At 59.1% G+C, this 15,359-nt stretch overlaps 1 protein-coding gene across 1 annotated transcript in view; it reads left to right on the top strand.

Moving 5' to 3' along the window:
- KCNK9 (potassium two pore domain channel subfamily K member 9) overlaps positions 1–15,359 on the top strand; it is an 85,352-nt gene that overhangs the window by 8,024 nt on the left and 61,969 nt on the right. The window lies entirely within an intron of this gene.

Genomic DNA, 15,359 nt, shown 5'->3' with positions numbered 1-15,359 from the left:
GACTCGGAGGTGGTCCTAAGCCCCTGAGTTTCTCCCAGTCACCCCTCCATAAGCCTGGTCCTTCTCCTCTGAGCCACTTGGGTCTGTGTGTGTGCTCTCCAGGTCTGGTCGGACCGCCAGGGAGAGCAGACCGTCCCCCCTGCCATTGTCAAGGGGGAGGACCTTGTTTTCATGCCCCCGCCAGGCGTGCTCACGGTCGCCTTCCTGGGCAGCCCCTCTCTGGGCTGACGGGGCCGGAGCTTCTAGTTCGTGCAGACTTCTCTGTCCTCCTCAGCGGCAGGCTCTCCGTCCTTGTGCTGGTGTGAACCCAGGTACAGTCTCTGATGGCGATCTCTGAATAAAAAAGTAGAATCCTGCACTGCGGACCCAGAGAAGAGGGGATGGTTGGTGGGAGAGTGGGCAGCGGTGGGGAGAGAGAAGAAAATTCTGGAGCGAGCCCGAGAGTGTTGGCCCGGCCGGGCAGCACGTCGTGAGCAGCAGTCGGCGCCGAGCGTTCCCCGGACCGTCTTCCCAGGCTGGGGGCCGCTGCCCCACCCCTGCTCTTGCCTGGGTTTTCGGGGGTCAGCCGGACCTCCAGCAGTGAGGAGACCTGCCCCGGGGGATAGCCACTTGCACGGGCCAACCCTGAACTGTCCTCGCCCTCCTCGTGGGCCGGGCCCTGCGAGGAACCAGCGGGGGGCCCTGGTGAAGGGCGGGGTCAGACTGGAGGAGGGGGCAGTGTGACCAGGGGCGGTGGTGGAGGTGGGCACACCTTTGGTGTGGCAGGGGGGATGCTGGGCCTGGCATTCTGAGGCTGGGGGAGGCGGGTCTGTGCCGCACCTGTGACCGCAGCCTCCCGGTCCAGGTGACCCCACATGCTTCCTGGGACTGAGCCCAGAGGGGCTCGGGGAACGGGGAGATCCTGGGGTCCTGTGGCCCCAGTCCTGGTCATGTCCATTAGGCCTCAGCTCCCTCCTCTGTGAAGCGGAACCACAGAACTTGGCGTGTGTTGCTGTGAACCCTGAGCACACACCTGGGAAAGGCCTGACCTGCACCTGGGGCTTTGGGTCCTTAGGAGGACATCCAGGTGGATGCCAAGCTGTCATGTGCGTGAAGCGGGGAAGTTGTCAGGTGCGGCCCATGCCCTTGGGGACATCCGTCTTTAGCCGTCGGATAGATGACATCGTGACGCTGGCCCTCACGAGGGGTCTCGCCAGCTGCAGAAGGAGGTCATCAGCGCGGGGGGCCAGGCTCGTGGGCTTTCGGGGCCCGGTGTGCAAGCCCAGCGGTTCAATCCCCAGCCTGTCCCTGTTGAGAAAGGGTGGCTTCCTGGGATGTCTGCCGCCACGACCCGCTTTGGGAAAGCCCATGGCTCCCGGCTTCCCCTGCTGGTAGCCTGTCCCCTCTCGGCTCAGAGCCCGGTCCTCAGGCCAGAGCCCCTTCCAGTCCTCCACTTCCTGCCGTGTCTGCCCAGCCCAGAGCTCTCGCCTGCTGCCCGCTCTCCAGCTGTGCCTTGCCCTCCCCCAGCTGTCCTTCCCCGGCTTGGCAGAGGACTTGTCGCTCTGCCCCCAGCCCACTGCAGCCCGCCGTCCTGGGACACCTCGCCGTCCCGGGACACCTCACTCACGCTGCCCTAATTTTGTGTCTGCCAAAGCATCCCGGGTAGACTCCTAAGCCCCCAGGGCGGGACTGGGCTCGGGGTCCCCAGAAGGTGTTTGGGGCGGGCCTGCTAGACCCTGAGCCACACCCCTGGCCCCTCACGGCAGGACGCCTTAGGGCTGAGTGGCTCAGGGCACCATCATCCCACTCGGTTACGTGCCTGGGGGGCCCCTGGGTCGGAGGCGGCCTCAGCCTTTTGAACTCGAGCTCTTGGTTTTAACGGAACACGGCAAGTTAGGGGCCCGTCTTGCCACACGGGGAGCGTCCCACTCCTCAGACTTCGATGTGTGATGTTGGTCTCCAGCACCACCACTAGTGACAGACCCACGTGAGAAAGCTGGGCGCCCGGTGGGAAGAGACGACTGTCTGCGAAATGGCCTTTGACTGTCCCTGGGCCGCGGCCCGGGCTCTCCCCTCCACGCAGCCTGGCACGGTGCTCTCAAGGCGCTGAGACTGTCCTCGTGTCTGTCCCCTGCACACCCGTCAGAAGGTGACAGTGAGTGCTTGGGCTGTGCTGGCTCTGTGCACCTGAAGCCACTCGGTCCTCAAAAGGGTTGGTTGATGGACTGTCCGATGAAATGTCGGGAACAAGACACCACGTCAGGGCCCTGGAACGGTGGTGAGCGTGTGCAGCCGGTGGCGGTGGGGTCTTTGGATCCTGTCAACCATTTGTCAGAGGTGTGGGGTGTAGGCATGTATCTGGGGTGCTGTGAGTTCCAGGGGTGGGCGAGGCCTGCCGGGAGGAGGGGCAGAGCCTGGGGGCCCGCAGCCAGCAGGGGAGCCGTCCACATGGAGGCGGTGGCTGCAGCCCTGCCGTGGTTGTGCCCTGGGCCCCCAGAGTCCCCTGTGTTTGTGCACCTGTCCCTCCTGCTGCCCGGCCCGCATCTTCGAGCCCAGGAGGAGCTGGGCGAGGTGACTGTGCCGGTCACTGTCGGAGCTCCCGTCAGGCACTGCTCTGGCTGTGTCCCTACGTCTGTGGGCCAGAGACCATGACTTCTTGGGGACCCCAAAGAGGAGGCTGGCGCGAGCGCGGCAGAGGGCACGGAGCTGTGCACAGGGCCCAGCTCCGGCCTGTCGTGCGCTGGGCTCTGACCCCTCCCCCCAGGTGACTTTGGGCGAAGGCGGCCTTCACCCCGCCCCCCACTGCCCACTTTGGGGCTGGGGACTCCTCGGCAGTCAGGGCTCCCGGGGACTGTCGGATGTTCGGCCGCATCCCTGCCTCCACCAACTCGCTCCCGGTGACGCCCTCAGCCAACTGTGACAGGCAGAATCGTCTCCGACGTGGCCGCGTGGCCCCCCCACCTGGGGACTTCTCTTCACTGAGCCTCTCCTGTGGGATTGGAGGAGAAGCTGCCTCCCACCGATCATGGGGGGTGGGGGCCGAGGGGCGTGTGTGCGAGTGTGTCTGCGCATCCGTGTGTGCATGTGTGTGTGCGTGCGTGTGCGTGTATGATCACGCGAACCTTGTGTCTCATTCACACGTGTGCGCCGGAAAGGGAGCTCCTTCCCTCGGCTCGGAGGAGGCCACGCAGGAGAGGCCAGTCCAGGTGTGGGGCTTGTCAAGGGATGGAGACGGGCAGGGAGAGCCTCCGGAGGGGCTGAGGTGAGCTGCTCCTGTGGGGTGGGGGGAGCCACTCGGGGACCGCGGTGAGTGTCACTCGGGTAGGGTTGAGTCACTCGGGTAGGGGTGAGTCATGCAGGTGGGACTGTGGTGAGTCACACAGTGGGATGGGGGGAGCCGCTCAGGTAAAGTTTGGGGAAGTTACCCAGGTGGGATTGGGGTGAGTCATTTGGGGGTGGGGGTGAGTCACCCAGATGGAACTGGGGGGAGTCACGCAGGTGTCGGGGAGCACCCCTGGTGGACCCCTGGCTTCCGCCGCTCAAGCGGAAGCTGAAGGCGGCATTGTGGTGGGGCACCGTGGCCCCTGTTGCAACTGGGTTATATGGCCCTCGGTCTGTCTGGAGACAGCTCTGGGCCCCGTGGCTTGCCGGGTGGTCTTGGGACTTTATGTCTCTTAGATTTGGTGTAAAAATTGTGCTGCTGACATGGGCCGTCCTGGGCTTTGGGCCACAGGTCTTGTGTGGGGCCCAGGAGACGACCGGGCTCCAGGATGCCACGGGGGGCTGGGGAGATGTTCCTGCAGGGTCTGGTTGTTATGACGGGGCTCCCAGCAAGGGGACCGTTTCTGGAAGCTCGCAGACTGTGTGCCCTGCGTACTGAGGAGCCCTGGCAGTGGTCAGAACGGGTCTCTCATTGATTAGGGACAGTGTGCAGGCCAGAGGGACGCAGACTGTGGCAGAGTGGATGCTGGTGTGGGTTGATTCACAGAAAAGCTCCCACGTCACTGAACACTAGTAAGCAATGGCAGAACATATTTTATAACGAGTGGGGAAGGCCCAGAACTCCCCTGTGGGTCTGTGGTCTAGTACAAAATGGCTTTAGTGTTTCATGTTCACATGTTCGTTGTTGCCCACACGTGCCCACTGTTTTGTTCACTTTATCAGAATGAATGTGTTAGAGATTGTGTTCAGCTGCCTGCAGCAGAAAACCCAATTAATGGTGACTTGACCGGACAACAGTCTCATCTTCCTCAGTTGAGGTGTCTGGGCCAGGTAGACGGGCTGGTAGGTGGCTCTGTGGTGTCCTCAGAGACTCCACCTCCTACTGACGTTCTGCTCAGCCACCTCAGCTTGGCTTTTGTGCTCAGGCCAATGCCTCATGTTTCCAAGATGGCTGCGTCACCACCAGCATCACCTCCAGCATCCTCCTGGGAGCAAGAAGCCAAAGAACAAATGAGAAAGGCATGTACCATGTGGGCTTTCTTCTATCTAAAGAGCTTTCCTGGATGGCCCACCCAAGGTTTCTGCTCACACCTCATTGGCCAAGACTGGGTCTCATGACCAATCTTAGCTACAGGGAAGTCTGGAAAAGGGGCATGTTGTTCTCAAACCTCACTGGGGTTCTGATGGTGAGGAAGGAGTGGAGAGAGGTGCTGGTGGGCACCCCCAGTGTCTGTCGGGGATGCCGAGCCCTTTCCTTCCTAAGTTTACATCCAGCTTTGCCTTGTGTTTCTGCTGTCTTAAGGGAGATTTATTTTTACAGTTCTGCATCCTCTGAAGGAATGTACTATTGTCTCTTTACTCCCCTGTTTATAGCAATGGAATGTACCTTTTTTATTTTCATTTTTTGCTGTTATAGGTAGTGCTTTCCCGAACATCTGTGCACTCGCGTGCACACGCGTGTGTAGATTCTGCTGGGTTCTTACTTGAAGGTTTGGTGGTGGTGGGATCCCCAGGTCAGGGGCACTTATGTTCTTACTGTTTCAGAAGGTTTTCTTAGTATTCTCTGTGTAGCCTGGACCAGGTTGTACAGGGTTGGAAGGCTGGTGTCCACCACTGGGAAAATCTGCCCTCGTCCCAGACATGGCGGGTCCCAGGGCATCCGTGGACGCATTTGTAGATCTGAAACCTACAACCTTGTGAACACCATGGAACAAGGCAGGAGCAGATGCATCCCTGGACTGTGGTCTGGCCTGGGGACAGGAAGTTCTGCGTGGTCAGTCTGGTCTGGCCTATTGGCGTGGTCACTGGAACCCTGAGCCTCTGCCCCAGTGGGGAGGAGTACCTTCTGTGATTGATTAGTCATGCCTGCCGTGGGGATAGAATGGACCACAGTAGCATGCTTGGTACACCCTGGCCCGTCCTGGCCCCGTGAAAGGGAGGACTTCAGAGATGGAAGGCTTTCCCACTGCTGTGCCCAGAGTGCCGTCTGTCCCTGTGGCTGGCTCTGTGGTTGTTGCTTGTCCCTGGGACGTCTGCTTTACAAGGCAGGTTCCCATCCTCTGCCATCTCCATCCGCACAGCGACCCTGTGACATAGGTAGGGTTGAGTATTAACCCCGTTGTGCTGATGAGGGTCACAGAGATCCAGGGACTCGCCCAAGGTGACACAGTGGAGTTGGGACTTGAACTCAGGTTGTGGGCCCTGAAACCCTGCATTCTTGCTGTCTCACCCCTGCCTTCCTTCTGCTCCCAGACCGTGGGCTGGGGACGGGAAAGTCAGCCTCGGTGATTGTTGTCTGAGAGGAGGACTCAGAGGCCATCTGGTCCCGCCCTTTTCAGATAGGATGAGGCCATGGCTGAGCCTTCTAGCGACAGGAAGCTCACCACTTCCCTAAATTAGTAGGGAAAGGCAGATGTGACGTCAACGTTCAAACAAACAAGAGGCCCAAGATCTCCCAACTGCTTGTTCTGGTTGTGCCGACCAGAGCTTCCCAGGGCAAGTTAAACCTCTCTTGTCTTGCTTCAACAATCATGATCAGTCGCAGGGTGTCTAGAGGGTTCTGGTTCCTTACAGACACCATCTCAATGAGTCCCACCCTCTCTGCAACCTTACCAGCTAGACACTTGCACGCATTCCCATTTTAAGCAGATGTGGAAGATCAGGGAGGTTAAGCCACGTGCCCGAGGTCACACGGCTCCACGGGGGTGGGGGCAGGGCTGAGACCCAGGCAGTGTGACCTCAGAGTCTGTGCTTGTAACAGTATTGTTTTATGCTGCTGCTGGCGACCTTCTGTATCAGTTAGCTAGTGACGCGTAACAAATCACCCACCACTGCGGGGGCTTGAAACAGCAGCCATTCGGTACTGCTCACAGTCTGGCTCAGCTGGGTGCTCGTCAGTGCTGGCCTGCAGGCTGACTGGGACAGCTCCGTGCACCGCCACTGTGCGTTTTCCTCTGGCAGACGGCAGAGGCACACGAGGGCAGGGAAAGCAGGTGCGGTCCTTCCGGCCACGCCCCCGCCGTGACTGTCATTTCACCCACATGGCTTTGGCTGCGGCAAGTCACAGGAGTCCAAGGGCAGCTGGTGCACCTGCCCTCGAGGAGGCTGGGTTGGAGGTACGGTCTGCTTATCCTGCCAGCTGACCGTGAGCCCGCCACACCCCTGGCCAACCCCTCCCTGCTATCTGTAATCAGCTGCCGGGTACGGTGGAGAGAGCACGGCTTAGGGCTCTAATCTGGGTTCGACTGGTGCCCAGGTCACAGCTCTAAGCTGACGTGCTCTTTCTCATCTGTCAAGTAGATGGCATACCGTCTCTCTCTGCGGGGGGCAGCTCGGCTGTCGTGACAAAGCACCATGCACTGGGGGCTGACGCAACAGAAACTTGATGTCTCCCAGCTCTGGACTGCAGAAGTCAGAGGTCAAGGTGTCTGCAGTTTGGGCTCCTTCTGAGGCGATTCTCCCTGGCAGGTAGATGGCGTGTTCTCCCCGTGGCCTCCTGTGGTCGTCCCTCTGTGCGCGCCTGCATCCTCCCCTCCTCGTACAAGGACATCAGTCGCTTTGGAGGGGGCCCCACGTATGACCTCGGTTTACCTTGATCCCTTCTGTAAAAAGCCATCTCCAAATGAAGTCACATTCTGACATCCTGGGCAGTAGGACTTCAGCATAGGAATTTGGGGGGATGCAGCCTAGCCCATCACCCACTCCTGGGCTGAACATTAAGTGATAAAAATCGAGAGGAAAGCACGTCATCCAGGGCCTGCCCTGGAGGAGTGGCTCAGCAGAGGTTGGTCCTGTGCTGTGTCATGTGTAGGAGTAGGAGACTGTCTCATGACGGTCATGGAGATTTTGTGGCTTCAACGTGTTAACCAGTCCGTTGTTACTCTCAGAATCTGCTTGTATGTTGGTGGTAGTGTGGAGCCAGGGCAGGCTGTGTCATGAGGAGACCTGACGCAAGCCCTGTGCCTAGTCCCAGCCTCAGTGTCCCCGTGTGTGGACTCGGGGTGTCCTGCCTCCTTCAGCACATCTGGGGCTGGGATACATGAAGCCTCCTGGGGTTCTCTTAAACCAGATTGTCATTGGATTTTTAAGCAGGTAGCATGCAGTACTTCTGTAATCCACACACACGCATGGTTGTGGTACGTTTTTGGTGTGATCGTCTTATGATGGTTCTCCATCAGAAACAAGTCCTTATCTTTTGGAGATAAACACAGAAACACTTAGAGATGGAATGCAGGGTCTGGGATTGGCTTCAAAAAATCTGAATTGCAGGAGAAGTTGGGGTGCCTGGGTTTGGGTCGAACAGGATTGGCCTTGAGCTAATTACAGAATCTCAGCTCTTTGTATCTGGGCGTCTGTTATGCTGTTTTCTTGCTTTAGTATATATTTGAAAATATGCACAGTGAAAACTCCAAACACGTGAACAGAAAGCAGGGCAGGAGTGGCGGTGCCCGGTCAGGTCCAGCCCCTCGGCCTCACTCCCGGGAGGTGGTGGCTGCCAGCAGCTTGCTGTGCAGAAGAGGATGCAGCACTTCCTTGGGTCCCACGCCAGCCCTGGCCTGCTCACAAACTTTCTTTGGCCCGTACATTGCCTGAAAATATTTGGAATTCGTTGCCGACATATATTGATCTTTTAAAAGAGACAGCTGTTGTTTTTATTTATTTATTTATTTATTTATTTATTTTTTAAAGATTTTATTTATTTATTTGACAGACAGAGATCACAAGTAGGCAGAGAGGCAGGCAGAGAGAGAGAGAGAGAGAGAGAGAGAGAGAGAGGGAAGCAGGCTTCCTGTGGAGCAGAGAGCCGGATGCGGGGCTCGATCCCAGGACCCTGAGATCATGACCCGAGCCGAAGGCAGCAGCCCAAACCACTGAGCCACCCAGGCGCCCCGACAGCTGTTGTTTTTAGTTGTTACTTAGGTTTGTCTGTCTTCCTCGTTGTTGTGGCTGCATTGTGAAACACCTATTTTAGCTTCTTGAGGTAGGATTCTCTTTCCTCATCTTCAAGCACCGAGCATTACTAAGCTGCTTTTTTTTTTTAAGTAAATGCATTAAAGGCTACACATGTTCCTCTTTGTGCTGCCATGGCTGTCTCCCATCGATCTGTTATGGGCACTTATTTGTAAAGAATTCACCAGAGAGTGTATTTTTTTTCTTTAATCCAAGAATTAGTTGAAGTGTGCTATTTTAATTTTGTGCACTTTGATGGACGTACATTTTTGTCAGCATAGCTATTACAGACGTGAGCTTTGTGGCCAGATTGCCTAGCTGTTATACCTGCCGTGGCCATTTACTAGCTGTGTGACCTTGGGTGTGAAATGCAACCTCTCTGTGCTTTTGCCACCTGTAAAATGGACATATTAGTGGCAATGACCATAGCTGCAGCCATCAAGTTTGTCAGGATGTCGAAGTGAGCTGTTGTGGTCACATATTTAAAAGAGCTCACGGTCTTCGGACATTCACTATCTGGGGATGCATTTCTGATGTACAGCTTCTACATTTTAAAATTTATTGGACTTCTTCCTTGGAATAAAAGGATTACTTTTGGTAAAGTTCCATGGGTTTTGGAAAAGAACATCTATCTCCCCAGTGTGCATACAGTTCTCCCTAAACCGAAAAAAAATCAGACTTGCTTATTATGTTATTCAGATCCTTTTCAGGGGTAGAAAATGAGCGAACGCTGGCTAAGTCAGCCTGTGTGCAGGTTGGATGACGCACACAGAGGGTTTTAAACGATCACTATTTTGTGGCCCTTCATGCCCAGAGTGGTGCCTGTGCTCCCGGCTGGTCCTCACGGCACCCCCACCATCACAGTTCCACGGGGTCTCCTGTGCCCTCGCTTCCACGGCCAGACCCCACTGGCGTCCACCCTGCGCCCAGGTTTATGGTTACTTGATTACCATCATTATGGAGGGCTCCATAATTTTGGAGGGACGTCTGTCAGTGTCTCCTTCAGCACTTGGCCTTTGGGGTTTGCCCACGTCCCCTTGTGTTTCTGGAATTTTAGTTTCGTGGATTTCGAAGCTTAGACATAGGAAGGTTTGTGTTTGCTGTTTCTTCTTGGTGGAGAATCTTTACAAAGCAAGCTTTCTTTATCGTTTTTGATACTTCTTACTGTACATTCTTCCTTATCCTGAGCTTACGTCCATGCCTGATGGCTTTTATTAACATTTGTGGCATAGATGTCTGTGTTTTTAACTTCTACTTGATACTTTCTCTTCAGGAAGATTGAGGCATGGCTTCAAAAAGCAAAAAGCATAAAAGTAAGGTATAAAGCAAGGTCAGAAATCTGGTGTGTGTGCCTGAGATTTGTACACAGTAACCCTCACCATGGCTCTGAGAGAAGCTCGTATGTGTTTGGGGCTTTGGAGGAGGACAGAAGGAGAGCCTGTCAGACGCTGGACACAAAGTTGCAGAAGAGTGTGTTCTCGTGCCTTCCCTGAGGGCTGGCCCAGTGAGGCGCTGGGGTTGGGAGCATCCAGAGGGGCCCTGCCGAGGCGCGGCCGGGCTGGAGGCCCCCAGAGGGTGTGAGTGCCCGGGGGTGTCTGGCTGGACTGTCCAGTGAACGGCGGTGCTGGTCCCCGGGGTCCGCTTTCTGGGGCCGTGGGTGCCCAGGCTCCTTTGATTTCCTCCTCCCTCTTCCTTCTGTCCTTTGTGGTCATGCTGGTGGCATCGTCTCTGTTCCAAGCGGTTGAATCAGGATGGGACAAGAGGCAGAGGCCTGTGACCGCTGAGGCTGCTCTCTGAGCACAGTATCCTGGAGGCCCCCGGCAACTTCTGCTTCTACTCATCGGCCAGGGTGGGTCTCGGGGCCACACATGGACCACGAGCGGGGTGAGGCCTCGTGCCCCATCTCACACCTGCCTCCAGGCCCCAGGGCAAGTGGAGCCTGGAACCCTGGGTGGAAGGGACCTCCTGGCCTCCTGTTCGGTGGCTCTGCAAGATTCTGCGCCCACACACCGCCGTGGCAGGGCCAACCCTCTGCGCCCTCAGCCATGGCCGGTGGCTGCACGTCCCGATAGGGATAGGGGACCTGGTGCCTCCTGGTCAGCAGCAAGCCTGCAGGGCGATCTGCTGTCCCCTGTGCGGGAAGGGAGCCTGCAGTCCGGGTTGGTTCTGGGTCTCCTGCTGCTGCAGACATGGGTCTCAGTGGCTGTATTTGGCATCCTGGGGTTCCTCAAGAATCCCTTGTTGGAGGAATCAGCAGAGAAGATGGGGCTGAAATGGGAAAGGCTTTCACAGGGAGACCCCACTCCCCCGAGTGAGAAGGGCAGGGCTGTAGGGGTGAGCGGGAAGGAGCTGCCTGGTTTCCAGACTCCGGCTCTCCGCCCTCTGCCGGGGGACTCGGTCACTGGCGGGACATCGTTCTCCATGTCAGAAGCATTTCTTCCCGGGCCCAGGGGCGACCTTGCAAGGAGGGGGTGTTCAGGATCCTGGGACAGTTTTCTCTCCCTCTTTCCTGTCAGGGGGCTGTTGGCCACCAGCCAGGACCTTGCCGTCATGTGTTTTAGAAGAGCCCAGTCGGAGACCCCTGCCCCAGCCCCCAATGCCCCTGGCTGAAAGCCACCCTCCCCCGCCACACCCGGGAGACCTGGCCATTCGAGGTGTTCTGGGTTTTTTCCTTAGGGTTTTGTTTTCCAGCCCAGCCTGGGTCCTTTCTGGGCATGGAGAGGAACCCTCTAATTTTTGGCTTCCTCTGGGGATGACCTAAGCATTTGTTGTTAAAGGGCTGGCTGGCGGGGGCCACCGGGCGTTACGCAACACGGCACTGAGACCATGTTCCCTGCTGGCCTTCTCCCCGGGAGTGCATTTCTGAGATGGCTCAAGGCCTGTGCTGATGTGCATTGCCCTGGCCACCGGCCATCAAATCAGATCGAGTCACTCCCTTGCTGAAAAGCCAGTGATGGCTCCCAGCAGCCTACAGCAGGTGGCATGTCTTCTCAGGGCCCTCGGAGTCTGAGCTCTTGCCTGCGACTCAGCCCTGTGCTGCGTGACCCCTGTGCCCTGCAGACCGAGTTACCAAGCACTAACACCCCTTCCTCCATGAAGCCCTCTCTGGCTGGTTAGGTGCCCTACCTGTGTGTCCTGCAGCCCCAAGGCCCCCTGCCTGCTTGACACCTGTCACCCTGTGTGCGGCTCAGCCCGTTCTGAGCCTGGAAGGGCTGTCTTCACCCCACTGTGGCCGAGGCACTTGTCCACCAGCCTCTGGCCCAGAGCAGACCCTCAGAGGATGTTTGTCGAATGCACATAGGCATGTAAATGGAACAGCTTCCACAGAAGCTATATTTAATTGTTCTAGAATATTCTCCACGCCTTTCAGAAAAGCAAATTCTTGAAAAACAACAGCTGAGTGGCAGGTGTTCGCATGGCGCGGTGGGTTGTGGGGGGGCAGTCTCGCTTTCTGCGGGATCAGGCTTCTCCCTGTACCCCTTGGCCTCTCTGCTCACTCGGAGCTGCCTCTGACTTTGCTGCTTTTCTGCCAAATCCCCGGGTGCCTGCAGGGCCTGGCGTGGTGTCTGTGGGGCTGCCAGGAGCTTGGGAAGGGAGCCCTCTTCCCACTGGGGGCAGGGCCCCTCTTCCAGCTGGTGCACACCCCGCTCAGCTGGTGCACACCCGCTCTCCGAGCTCCAGGCCGGACCACCTGCTGGTGAGCTCAGTACTGCTCCCCAGGGATGCTCCCGGCACAGGTCCTCACTCCGGACTCCAGGCCGCCGGCCTGTCCACTCTGGGTGGTCAGTCCCCACCCCTTGAGCTGGGGCTGACCCCCTGCCAGCCCTGCTGGGTAAGATTCTGGACTCTCCCCCTTTCTGGCAGAGGGAGCGCCTAGCCTTTGCACTGCTGGGCCGTCCCCAGCCCTGGGCCACGGCGAGCCTCCTCCAGCGGGCAGCCCCTGTCCCAGCTCCCAACCCCCGCAGGGGCTCCGGGCAGTCTGCATGGTCAAGAGCGGACTTCTGAGATGCGCAGACTCCCTCTGTGCCGTCCGCCTCTCGCCTTCACCCGGAGCCGGCTCCTTCAGGGAGATCTGTGCTCCTGCCTCCTCACTGTGCGCGGGTTGGTCCCTCTGCCGGGCATCTTCGCAGGCCACTGCGCAGGTCTTTCCGCTCGGTGCGCCCGTGTGGAGCGGCCCATTCGAGGGGGAGCGTGCCCCGGGGTCAGAGCCGCTGCGGGCGCACACTCTGCTGGGGGCACGTCCGGCCTGGCCCGCCTCTCTCCAGCTGGGAAACCTCGCCTGGTCTGCCCAGCGCGGTGTCCGCTGGTGGGCTGGGTACAGCAGACTCGGCGAGGGTTCGGGGCCTGGCACCCGGCATGTGGTGAACCAAGGTGCGTGCAGACACGAGGAGGTCGCGCGACGTGCAGATGTGAGGCGCGTGTCTGGGGACGCACTTGCCGGAGGGTCTGCAGGTGTGGGATGGGCGGAGGAAGGGGGAGCCGGCGATGGGGCTGAGTTCTGATTGGGCTTGGGTGTGCCCTGAGCCCTAGTGAAGGCAGGGGTGAGGCTGGGGGTGCCCTGGGCTGGACCTCAGCTCTGGAGCCAGAGACTGAGACCGGCGGGCTCTGCCATCCTCCGCAGGGTGGCCCCCGATGCGGCAGGGAACCCGTGTCCTCGCTGTGTCTGCTGTGGCCTGGGGCTCGCCGGAGTCGCAGCCTCAGAGGGCTGGCGGGGGGTGCCTAGAGGGAGCACGGATGGCGGGGCTAGCACGCGGTGGGTGCTCCCTTTGCCCAGGATGCGTCCTCCCTCCGTAACCCACAGCGGCTGGGATGCGGGGCAGGTTGTCCCTGAGGGGGAGCCCTGGCTGCAGGGGAGAGGCGGTGTGGGGCCCAGCGGGGAGGTGGGGACAATGGCAGGGACCACACCCTTCAGCCCTCCTTCCCGGGAGCACAGATGCAGTCTCCGCAGGGTGGTGGCTGTGAGAGGCAGGAAGGCGGACCGGGAGCCTGAAGTCACCGGGCAGCGCGGCCTTGGCCCTGTCCGCTCACCTCCCGCCCCACTTCCCGCCCTGGGCTGTCCCTCAAGGGGCCCCTGGTGGGTGCTGGCCAGCCTCGGCCCCTCTGGAGGTGTGCAGGACCCCGCTGGCCTCAGGCGCAGCCCCCTGCTCCTTCCGGGGAGTGGCCCTCACTGTGGCCCTCACTGTGATGCCTCAGGAAGCATCAGAAGATTGGGGTAGGGCTGCCGGTCTCTGTGGCCCCGGTGAAGGCTCCTTCCTGGAGCTGGGTCCTTCCCTGCGCTCTGTGCACCCCCCCACACCCCACCCCAAGGACCAGGCCCGGAACTTCCGGTCCCCCCACTTCTGCTGCTGCTGCTGGCCAAGGCGGAGCCAGGAGCCCACACTTGGCTCGCGCTGGGCGGAGGCTGTGCCAGCAGGAAGAGAAGGTGCCAGCACCGGCTGGCCGCAGGGACAACTCCCAAGTCCCCACAGGCACAGGGTGGGGCCAGGTGGCTCAGGGGCGGGGTCACCATGGCGTGATGATGGCATGGAGTCTGGCCCACGGGCCTGGCTCGCCGCACCTGGGACGCCGGGCGGGGTACAAGTTGAGAAAGAGCCCCCGGCTAAGTGCAGGCTACGGGGTCAGAAGAGAGACGCGGGCCCCCGGTCGTGGGCCGTCGTCCTGGCTTCCTTCTTGTGCCCGTGCCCTCACTCAGTGTCCATGACATGGACTAGGGCTTCGTAAGGGCCTCTTCATTCATGAGCGGATGCACATGCTCCTGCTCTTCCCCGGGCCGTGCCGCTGCTCCCCTTCCTGACTTCTCCCCTGCTGGGAGGGGGAACCCCCGAATCTCTGAAAAGACCTGGTTCGAATCCCTGCCTTTGTTCTCACAGGCTATGTGGCCTTGAGTGAGCTCACTGACCTCTCTGAGCAGCATGTGCTCTGCAAAGTGGGCCCCCCAGGGTGGCATGCGGTAGGGTCTCAGGGACAGCCGCTGGTCTGCAGCTCACCCCTCAGGGTCACCCGGGATGTCCACACTGTCCACCACTGTTCTGGATTGACGGTTTACTACCTGCGTCAGTAAAGACTGTGTTGATGTAAGAAAAGTCTGACCCCAGTGGGTCTAACAGTTTGGGATTTTTCCCAGAAGGTTGGGTTAGGGTTTCAGCAGGCCTGGCTAGGACTGGTTCTTGGGCGGTCATCAGGGTCCCAGCCCCTCTGCCTTCTCTGCCCACATCTTTAGTAAGCGGCTCTTTTTGGCCGTCCCTCACCCTGCCACCAGGGATGGCCACTGCCACCAGGGATGGCCACTGTCACTGGCCAGATCAGGGTTCTGTGACCACCCCTCGTATTTCTAGGTGGGCCCATGGACATTCAAACAAAACTAGGGTTCCTGTAGTGAGGAAGAGGGGTGCGGTATCTGGGGGACGATCTACATGCAGCCCCTGATCAGATGCTTATCACTCTGAAATGTGCTTTAAAACCAAACCTGCAAACCCATCACGGTACTCTTCTGGGCCCTTGGTAGTGGCTGCCTGGTCTCGGCCAGCACGTGGATGTCAGCACTGGGTATCGCTGGCCTGGGGAGGGACGGTGCAGCTTTTCGGCCCATGTGAACTCTGGGGGGAGAGGCCACTCGTTGTCATGTCCGAGAGCAAGGCCCTTGGTTGGAAAGTGGGAGCCTGTATGTTGGCAAGGGCCCGGCGATGGCCCAGCCTGGCCATGTGAGGGCAGGGGCCAGCTTGTTGGGCCCTGGCCAGCAGCCCCTAGCCTCAGGCCCTCAAAGGGAGCAGAGTCTGCAGCCGTCAGACCTGGCCACACAGCAGAGCCAGGGACCTGGCCTCAGAACCTCAGCCCTGAGGACGGCCCAGGTGCATGAGGACCGGGTTCCCAGGAGCCTCCCCTCAGCAGAGCTGGGACGTCCCTGCGTCTGGCTGCAGACCTGGCAGCAAGAACAGAGAGGGTGGCCCCGAGCGGAGGTCTGGATGCCCTTTGAAGTGACCTGGAGAAGC

Source organism: Mustela nigripes, chromosome 3 (genome assembly GCF_022355385.1).
Source record: "Mustela nigripes isolate SB6536 chromosome 3, MUSNIG.SB6536, whole genome shotgun sequence".
Lineage (NCBI taxonomy): Eukaryota > Metazoa > Chordata > Mammalia > Carnivora > Mustelidae > Mustela > Mustela nigripes.
The sequence above is the reverse complement of the archived record's forward strand: the minus strand, read 5'-3'. Positions and strand labels throughout refer to the sequence as shown.